Here is a 7686-nt window from a genome sequence, read left to right as displayed (position 1 = left end):
TAGGGAATTGTCAAAATCACCCGGGGACTTGTTTTTAAATTAAAAAAAAATAATAAATTCAGTTGGTATATTTTTACAAAAAGTTCAACCTGGGATGGCTAGGCCGCCCCCACTCCCCTCCTCACTTCCCATCCCCCCTGGGCTGCCGGTGGGCTTCAAGAGTGTCAGCAGGGTGCAAATCCTCCGGAAAGTTCTCCAGGGGGTTCGTTGCAACCCACGGTCTGGGCAGTGCTGGCCCATCGCCTATCGTTAGTGCGCTGTTTGCACTGGGAGAGGACCCGGTCATTAAGACGCTAAATCCTAGGAATAAAGGCCTGGGAAAGCAGTTAGAAAAAGGAGGCCGTTGCTTGGGGTTGGAGGGGCAATCTGTGTCCATGGAACCCGGCGAGCTATTTGGCCCATTGGTCGATGAATCCTTTGACCTCAGAGTCCCCGGGGGTCTCCACTTTTGAAGCCTAGACCTTTTCCTGTATGTCTGAATTCGACTCTTCAGCTATGGTGTAGGCCAGGGCTTTGAGTTCCTGGGTCAGCCTGCAGCGCAGGCCGAATAGGAAGAGGGAAGGAGGAGGGGAGAGCACAGCTATCTGGGATCCTCAGGGAGAATTTATTTAGGTTTCGTTATTCATAGTAGGTTTTTATTTCAAACGCTTGTCCTCTACAGATGTATACGGTACAAGGTGAGAGTCGCCCTGCCCCCCCCAGCCAACCCTGCTGATGGTGTTCTTGGGAACCCGTGTGTCTCCCAGGCTTTGGGGCCACTCCACGTACTTGCCCAGCACGGCCTCGTGCCCATCGGGGAGAGCTTGCAGCTGGTTGTGAGCTGAGTCATCCAGCAGTCTGTCCTGCCTGGCGGTGGGTGAGGTCACCTCTCCGGTGCCAAAGCAGGAGCCCAGAGAGTGACTCAGAGCTGTTCTCCTTACGTGTCCGGTGCGACCAGCCTTGTCCACTAGGTAAAGGGAACGGTGAGGCAAGCTGTTTTATTCACTTGAGTGGGCCTCAACTTTGGGGTTTCTTCTTAAACCCCTGGCTCATAGGGCTACTGAGGTCAGATCAGAGGCGTGAAGGGCCACTGGACTTGGAGTCACCAGTCAGTCAACAGCTACCTATTGAGGTCCTACTACGTGGAGAGAAACCAAGTCCCAGGGAGCTTATGTGCTGGCGGACGTGCAAGACAGGAAACAGTCATGGAGATATGAAGGCATTTAGACGCTGGTCACCGACATGCAGAATGTACGATAGGACGAGCTGACGGGGCCCTGGAGTGGGGCTGAGAATGAGCAGGTCCGAGCGGTTCCCGTCCAGCCAAGAAGCCACTGTGTGACTCGCGACAAGGCGTGGACTTCACTCTCCTCCACTGCACGGAGACAGTGTTGGCCCAGGTCACCTCACGTCTCCTTCTATGCACAGAGGGAGCACGTAGCTACCCAGAACAATGTTCTGTGACTGGTTCTCCCCAGAGTCCACTTTCTGTGGTTGCAGCCTCTAGGGAGGGCGATCTTTGTTAACATCCTTCATCCAACCATGGCCAAAGCTCTAGAGAACACAGAGCAGCAGCGAGAGAAACCCGGCCTCAAAACCCATATATCCTTTACAAATTCAAAGTGGCTTTGTGCCCTCTGGGCCTTTGTCAGGAGCCCCGCTGGGAGGAAGACAGGTGGCTCCCTGGAAGTGACAGCACTGGGCCACTGGGCTCCCGCGGGCAGGGCAGAGCCTGGACACCTGGGGAGGGAGGCGGGGGCAGGTGGCTCTGAAGTAGAGGGTGGCAGAAGCTTCACACACCCTGGGGGCCCAGAGCCCTCAGCTGCTGCACAGGTGCTGGCTAAGGAGGCTCCCAGCCCACCTGTCACGTCCCAGCTACACAATAAATCCCCCTTGGCATGGCTTTGCTGCCAACAGGGCCGGCAGATCGGGTTTGCTGGGTGCTCCCAGGACCAGCCCATAAGGGGACCTGGGTTCAGGCACCATCAAGGAAATCCTGCTTTGCAGAGAGGACCAGTTTGGCCCTTGAGAACCAGAGCGGGGAGGAAGCAGTGGAAAGGCTCTTGCCCTTTCCCTCCCTCAAAGTGTAATGACTCATACGATCTCTCTCTTTCTTTAATGTACGGGTTCAAAAGTCACTTAGTGTGCACAGTGCCTGAGGGTCTGGGATCCTCAGCTCTTTGGACTCCAACAGGTATAGGATCTCGAACTTCAATCCGTGCAGAGGTTTTCCCATCTCAGCCCCACGGGAATGACACACCTGAAAAGACCGTGCTTTTTCTTTAGGGGAAAGAGAACTCCCTGGAAACATCCTCTCCCATCTGATTTATGCTCATTCATAACACAGCAGGCTTAGGGATCGTGAATGACATATTAGTGCAAGAAAGCAAGCCGGTCAAACAGACTCGTATATCACTGCTCCCGTGACACACAATTATTCACGCTCTTGAGGCTGGTAACTTCACAGGGAGCCAGGACAGCCAGGACCGGAGGCAGCTTGGGGGTGGGTAGAAAGCTCCAAACTGCACCACCGTCAGCCACTGCAGGAACATTCCAGACCAGAAGGGTCTGCATACAAAGAGCATAGCACCTGCTCAGCAGCTGGGGTTGGAGCTTCCATGTTTTGCACTTTTCTAAGGAGTTGCAGATGGGGAAAGTGGGAAGGGACGGGGGAAGGGGGAAGGGGAAGAAGGGACTGCAGGGACCTCCAGACTTCTGAAGGTCTCCTGCCAGGCCAGGAATCTGGGGAATTTGCCTGACACACCAAGGGCAGAGCTCTGATTGCCGGGCTGAACCTTCCTTCCCGCAAAGAGGCTGGACCCCAGTTTTTGCCACTTCGGTTCCGCCGGAGCCGGCTCCTTCCGACGGCGAATTCGGCGGTGATGGGTGGCAGCCACAGATGCACGTGTACTCTGGGAGCTTGACTGAGGTTTCCAAAGACAGGCAGAGAGTTGGGCCTCTTCCCACTGCCCTCCTGCCCGCCACCCACTCAAACTCTCCCGCTTACTGTGGGGAGGTGAATGGTGGGTGCCGTTCAGGGCCGAGGTCCCGGTGACACGTCTCAGCTGCCTGTAGGCTCACAGTGACCAGAGGTGATCTCAGAGTCGTGGGTGGTGGGCTCGGGACGCCCAGTACTTCCGCTCCGCCTGGAAGGAGCGCAGAGGAGCTCGCACGGAGGAAAGAGGTTCACGCGCTACGCGGCACCTCAGCTTCCCGATCCTTCCAGATTCCACCATAAACCTCAGCTCCCCCGCCCACCCACCCCGTGCCCCATCCTTGCAGTCATGCCACCCTGCGACTTCGGCAAAACCCCTTCCGGAAGCTGGGGAGGGAGAGACCTGTGTCCGGGAAAATCACCGGGGTGGGGGGAGGGGAGGGGGTGTGGCCAGAAGTTACCCTCTTGAACTACTCCTCCGCCCCACCAAGCCGGGCTGCGGGCACACCGAGCCCCGCTCCCCCAGCTGCCTGCAAATCTCTGCCATTTGGGACCCGGTGCAAGAGTCACTGGCTCTGGGAAACCTGAGCTGACAGTGCGCTAAAGCAGAGGTGACCCCGCCCTCTTTGGTGTTGCCCCGCCCAGCACGGAGCACACCTCCGGGCTCGCTGTCACTCAAGAGGTCGCCTGAGTGCCCTGCTGGTGTTCTGTCCTTCTTTGTGTGCCTGGTACCTAGCTCGATGGGCACCCGAGGTGTGCTTATTATGTGAGGGAAGTTGCTCACCTGTGAAAACAAGTCATGCGGAAAGGGCCACCAGCTTAGAGAGGGGACGAGGTGCCGATCTGCAGGGTCACTTTCTGGTTGTGTGACCCCAGGGGAGTCAAGGAACCTTCCGGAGCCTCACGTGTTAAGTGGAGAGATGCGCATCTCCAGGTTATGATGAATGTTAACTGAAAGACTGCTCAGGACAATAATAAAACACTATGATTGTGTGCCAACCACGTGACAGGCACTGTGACCAGCCTGAGGAATCAAATAGCAAATTAACCAAGAGACTGTCAGGGACAGACCTCGGGGACACATTTGCATGGGAAGGCCCCTGGCAGGTGCTTGGTGCAGAGAACCACGTTCAATAAATGCAAGTTAACAGCCTTGGGGGCTGGAGGCCAAAATGGACCCAGGAGACCAATGGGAATGAATGGCTGGTGAGGATTTGGGGAGGAAGGTTCTTTCTTTTTTTCTTTTATAAATTAATTAATTAATTTATTGTTATCATTTTGGCTGCGTTGGGTCTTCGTTGCTGCGCGTGGGCTTTCTCTAGTTGTGGTGAGCAGGGACTACTCTTTGTCGTGGTGCGCGGGCTTCTCACTGCGGTGGCTTCTCTTGTTGCGAAGCACGGGCTGTAGACATGCAGGCTTCAGTAGTTGTGGCTCGTGGGCTCTAGAGTACAGGCTTAGTAGTTGTGGCACACGGGCTTAGTTGCTCCGTGGCATGTGGGATCTTCCCGGACCAGGGCTCGAACCCATCTACCCCGCATTGGCAGGCAGACTCTTAACCACTGAGCCACCAGGGAAGTCTGGGAGGAAGGTTCTAAGACAACAGCCAGCCAGCAAGGGACCGCCTCCTTTTTCCCCTCTTGGTAGCTGAAGGAAGTACTTTGGAATTACAGAAAAAACTGGAGACTTCTCCATTTGACGACTAAAAGAAATGAAACACTATTAAAGAAATATTCCTGGGACTTCTAGAAAGGACTAGAGATGTGTTCATTTTGCAGCTCGGAGAGATTAAGAGACATTCTTGGGAAATTTTGGTCTGAGGTCCTGAACCATCTAGCAATGCCCTCAGCCTCTGCTGATGGTACATGTGTTCCAAGCTCCCGCAAACATTTCTGTGTCAGCCAAGCATTGATTCATTCACAAAGAGAGTGAGAAAAATAGTACTTGGTTGGGGGCACTAAGGCTTTTACTCCAACTTTCAAAGGCTCATGGGGATTTCTTACGGGCCTTGGTCTTGGTTTACTTTCAAGGCTGACCCCTTCCAGCTGCGCCCAGAGGAAAGCCGGGCTGCACAGCATCGCGCTTCTGAAAAGGTTACAAACAGCTGTCTCTGAAATCAGCCACCTTCCCAGCCTGACCCTTCCTAGGGAGCAGGTACTTGAAACGAGGGGTGGTGACCCTAAGAAAGCTAGAGGGATGTTCCTGAGACTTCTAGATCTCGAAGTTCAAATGCATTTGCAAAAGCTCCAGTGTCCCTTTCTTGTTGAAGAGCGGGGCCTTCCCCGGGGGTCCAGGGCCATGGGGGTGGGGACGTGTCAGAACTCAGGAGAGCTTTTCAACAATGTATGTGCCACCCCTGCCCCCATTCTAATTCTCTGGGGGTTTGGGGGGAGAGGGGAGCATTTTGTAAAAAGTGCCCGGGAGGCCTTGCTCCTTGTTTCTCAGGCCTTACTCTCCAGCTGCCCAGTGGCTTGCCATACCACCAGCCTCACATCCCGCGCACCTCTTTTTATTTCTTATTTTTCAGAGAACGGGCTCTCTGGGAATTTGCCAGACCCGGATTTCCTTCCAGATTGAGCACTTGCTTGTGGCTCATTTTTCTCATTTTTTCACCTTTGCAGGCTGGTGGGGGAGGATTGTGTGAGACAATATATGTGTCTGGTAGGTAACAGCCCCCAGTGAAAGTGCCTGGCGAGGATGCCCAGGACTGCCCGGCTGGGAAGGGAGTCGTGGCCCCAGGTCCCCAGGGAGCTCTCTGTGGTGGTGGGAGGACCCTGGGCAAGTTCCTAGAGGTGCATCCAGTGTGAGAGTCTGGGACCCCTGGGGACCTACAGAAAAACCCACAAGGCTGGTCTGGCCCCCAAAGAAGCTCTAGAGTGATCAGGGATTTCAGAGTTTCCTGGGACGTGGGATTTTCGGTGCCCAAAACAAGACAGTCCCAGGCAAACCGGACAAGTTGGTCCCCCTGGCAGCTTTCATCTTGCTGGGGGAGCCAGGAACTCAGCTTAAGGGGGGGGGCGAGGGGCGGGAGGGGGAAGGGGTTAAGGCAGGTGGCTGCTTGGGGCTCTGCTTTTCTTCCCCCTACCCACCCTCTTTGTCATTCAAATCGCCACCTTGGAAGGAAGTGCCTTTGAAGGATTGTCTCCTGCGGAAGGTGAAGGACAGAGTAGAACTGTCCTGACCCCCTCACCCAGGGAGCAGAGGATTAGGGGACCCCACACAGCATAGCATCCTTTGGGGGCTCCACACCAAGTGGGAATAGGTAGCCCTCCTCCCAGCAGAATCACAGCAAACCCTGTTAGCTCTGCTCTTTCCTGCCAAACCAGGATTTGTCTCCAGCCGGTGGAAGAGGGTGGAGCTGGTACCGAGGCTCCTCCCTCCCAGGGCCACCCTCACCTGTCCTCCTAGCCCTGTCCCCTCCCGGCCTCTTCAGCTCCTTTCTCCCTGGCGCTTCACCCCACTTTGATTTCTTTCTCTTTCGCCTTCTTGCAACCCTCCCTCCCCTGCGTTCTGATGAATAAAGTAAGGTCTTGGCAGGTCCCTTGCCCCAGGCCTTCTCGTGCCTCAGAAATTCTTAAAGGTCTAAGGGAAAGACAGCTTTTCACACAGGAAGGGCTAACTTTGATACCTCCTCACTGGGCTGGGAGTCCCTGGGAGTGGGACCTGGGTCCTCCTCGTGCCTCACTATCTCATGGAGCTGGGCGTGTAAATCTGTGTTCAAAGAATATACAAACAAAGAAGAAGACAGCCTTTAACAAGGTTGGCATTCGATGACCAGGGAAATTGAGAGAGAAGGAGATATTCACATTTCTAATTTATTTACAAGTTCCTTCTTTTTAAAATTTGAGTTTGGTTGGACCCTTGGATCTCATGGAATCATAGCCTCAGGCCATAGTCCGGTGCCTAGCAAGATGGGAGTTAAAGCGAGGGCCAGCCTCCCTTTTTAAGGAAGTCTCATCAACACGGAGAGCGGGAATCATGAGAAGCACCAAAGTGGGATGAGACTCAATTTAGAGAAACTTTCTCCATCTAGCCAGCATCTGGGCTTTGTCTGTCCTGCCTCAGGAAAAGCTACTTTCTACTCTAGAATCCTGAGGAGGGGAGCGGGAGCTAATTTAATTGAACATCTACTATGTGCCAAGCCCTTTTCATAAGTTACCTCACTGATTCATAAACATCTAGTTTGATGATATTATCTTTTTTGGACAGAATGAAATTCAATAGTTCACCTAAATTTTCCCAAAAGAAGTAAAACCGGGAATTAACTGACCCTTTTGTCCTTAAGCCTGTGAAGATAAAGGAGTCAAAGGAGAAAAGGGGAAGGAGCTCTTAAAATTAGAAACATGTTTGTAAATACTATGGATTTGCACTGGGCTTTGGGCTCAAAGCTGGCTGTAGAGATTTTTAGAGCAGTTCCCACTGAACATTTTGAATCCCAGCTACCCCTCCCTTGGCTAAATTTATATTCCATAATGGAGTCTATTGATCTAAACTCTCCAAACCTACTTGTAATAGCATCAGCCTGTATTATATCTTGGCCTAATGAATTCTTTGTTTACCACCTGCTCTAAAAGTAGTACTTGCTTTTATTTGTCCTACAACTGTTTTCTCTAAGTTTCAAGGAAATATTTGTTCATTCAAGTGTTTCCAAATATTCTCTTTCTCTGAGAAGTCCATGATCTTTTAAATTTCGAGCCTATTCTCTCTTCCACTTTCATCTTCCAAACCAGAGTTTCCTTCCTTCTTGTCTGGCTGAGCTGATTCTCTGGACTCAT

The 7686-nt window shown here is 52.9% G+C and overlaps 1 long non-coding RNA gene across 1 annotated transcript; it reads right to left on the bottom strand.

Annotated features, from left to right (window-relative positions):
- Nucleotides 1-637: 637 nt before the first annotated feature.
- Nucleotides 638-3494, bottom strand: LOC137223245 (uncharacterized). Its single transcript, XR_010942762.1, has 3 exons — nt 3376-3494; nt 2987-3125; nt 638-2903 (listed from the first exon to the last, which is right to left on the bottom strand). It is a non-coding gene; the product is annotated as an uncharacterized lncRNA (long non-coding RNA).
- Between the last annotated feature and the right edge of the window lie 4192 nt (nt 3495-7686).

Source organism: Pseudorca crassidens, chromosome 4 (assembly GCF_039906515.1).
Source record: "Pseudorca crassidens isolate mPseCra1 chromosome 4, mPseCra1.hap1, whole genome shotgun sequence".
Lineage (NCBI taxonomy): Eukaryota > Metazoa > Chordata > Mammalia > Artiodactyla > Delphinidae > Pseudorca > Pseudorca crassidens.
The sequence above is the reverse complement of the archived record's forward strand: the minus strand, read 5'-3'. Positions and strand labels throughout refer to the sequence as shown.